This window comes from Citrus clementina, unplaced genomic scaffold (assembly GCF_000493195.1).
Source record: "Citrus clementina cultivar Clemenules unplaced genomic scaffold, Citrus_clementina_v1.0 scaffold_5, whole genome shotgun sequence".
Taxonomy (NCBI): domain Eukaryota; kingdom Viridiplantae; phylum Streptophyta; class Magnoliopsida; order Sapindales; family Rutaceae; genus Citrus; species Citrus x clementina.
The window spans coordinates 23,346,050-23,348,461 of record NW_006262201.1 but is presented as its reverse complement, the minus strand read 5'-3'; the positions used below and the strand labels follow the sequence as shown (position 1 = coordinate 23,348,461).

The 2,412-nt window shown below is 35.8% G+C and overlaps 1 non-coding gene across 1 annotated transcript; it reads right to left on the bottom strand.

Moving 5' to 3' along the window:
* Window positions 1-2,043: 2,043 nt before the first annotated feature.
* On the bottom strand, window positions 2,044-2,147 carry LOC112098688. Its single transcript, XR_002905797.1, has one exon. It is a non-coding gene; the product is annotated as a small nucleolar RNA R71 (small nucleolar RNA).
* Window positions 2,148-2,412: the final 265 nt, after the last annotated feature.

Here is a 2,412-nt window from a genome sequence, read left to right as displayed (position 1 = left end):
CATAATAAAGGAGAGATCAGACGGCAAAACGGACATCATTTTTGAACTCAGGACGGTCGAAAACCTTAGGAGGAGCATAAAAGGAAAAATAACACTATTCACATGTACGGTACTATTCATGTGTACGGTACTGTCTACGTTACTGTTCACGACACTGTTCATATAGACGGATCGATGACGTGGCATTGACCGATGATGTGGCATTGACTGATGAGGTGTCACGATCCTGTTGGGCTAAAATTCTTATGTACTGTTTATGGTGACGTGGCAGCATATCAGTGGACGAAAAATCTCGCGTACGGTACATGAATCACACAGGATTATTTTCAACCAAACCGCATTACTGTTCATCCGGGTCAAACCGTGTTACTGTTCATCCACATGGTCAAACCGCGTACTGTTGACTGATGACGTGGTGCAATCCTGAGCGTCCAAACTGTTTTTAATCCGATGGTCATGATTTACTCCATGTATCTATAAAAAGGGGGCCTCTCCCCCCTAATTTGATATCTCTGAATCCATTTTTGGACTCCATTTTCTGTAATTCCCTCTCCATCTTGTATTTTCTATGTATTTTAATAAATTTCCATTTTGCCCTTAGTTCAATTATGAGTGGCTAATTTTCTTTCAAGCTTGGGTTGAAGGTGAAGTCTCAACATGTGTCATAGGCTTTATTTGGTAAATTTATTTTCTCTTCCCCTCTAGTTTTTGTGGATGATTTGACTTTTCGTCGACAAATAATAATAATCTTGTCTAGATACCGCCTTAGTTACACCGGCTCTCTAGTACAAGGTTATTATTATTTGGCACGATAAGCCCTTAGCACCATATTGATTAGAGCGTGGTTCATGAGGTGTGGATTCCCCCCTCATGATTTAATTGGCATTAATAAGGATTATTTAGCCCATGATGCATGTTGATACGGATCCGAATACCCAAGTACGTCATTTCAATAGAATTATCTTCAATTTATTCTCGCCATTGCAATTCCAATTTTAGAATTTATTCTCGCCATTTTAATTTAAGTTTTAGCATATTCTAAACCATTTCCACCATAAATCCAATCACCCATTTACGAAATTAATTCTACACACAATTAAAATCCACCTCTTCGTGGGATCGACACTCGTCACCATTGATCTATACTACAATAGATTCGTGCGCTTGTGAGTACATTAAAATTTGCACAACAAGTTTTTGGCGCCGTTGCCGGGGAGGTAAGTAATTTTAATTCATAGAATTAATTTTTGTGAATAATTTCTTTTATTTGTTTTCTTGTATTTGTTTTTTCTTATTAAAAAAAAAAGTGAATCTACATTTAAAGGTTAGTATTTCTTTTCTTTTTCTCTTCTTTAAAATTCTGTAATTTAATTTTTAATTTATTTTTCTTTGTAATTTTTTTTTGTTTATCTTATTAATTTATTTTTAGTTAATTTATTTCACGTATTTTTTTTGTGTATTTTTATAGTAAGGTTGTAATAGCGCAATAAGGTTAGTATCGTAATTTCTCCCTCTTCTTTATTTTTATTTGTTTTGTTCCCATCTTTATTTTTATTTTATTTGTTTTGCATGCATGGTCGTAGGTCATTATTTCCTAATCTTGAACCTATAGACCTTGAATTAGGAAAAACACTTCGCACACACAAACAAATTAAAAATAAAATGGATTTGCAACCACAGGAGAGGCCATTTAAGGACTATTTTAGTCCCTTAGCTAATTTGAGCACATCATGCATAAGATACCCAAATGTAGCTGCTAGGAGCTTTGAGTTAAAACCTAGTGTGCTAAATTGTCTCCCCACATTCTATGGCTTAGAAAATGAGGATCCATATAATCATCTGAATGATTTTCATGCTATTTGTCAAACTTTTAAATACGAAAATTTTTCAGACGATGATGTTAAACTCAGATTATTCCCATTTTCTTTAAAGGATAGAGCTCGTTCATGGCTTAATACATTACCTGCTAATAGCATTTCATCATGGGAACAAATGGTAACAAAATTTTTGAATAAATATTTCCCAGTGCATAAAACCAATGCTATTCGCAGGGAAATCTCGGAGTTTACCCAGAGAGAGGACGAGCAATTTTTCGAAACATGGGAGCGATTCAATGGGCTACTCTTGAAGTGTCCACATCATGGGTACGAGAAATGGCACCAATGCCAATACTATTTGGAGGGATTATTGCCGAATGTGCAAGAATGGCTAATGGCAACAAGTGGAGGAGAGCTAATGTCAAAAAGTGCATCAGAAATTTGAGAATTCTTCCAGCGACAAGCAGATAATTCCCAACAACGGAGTCGATCACTCAGGAATACTAAAAGAATTAAAGGAGTGAATGAGGTTCACATTGGCGAGTCAACTTCGGGAATCAAAGAAGTCAAGGAGATGGTTGAAGGTCTTGCTCGA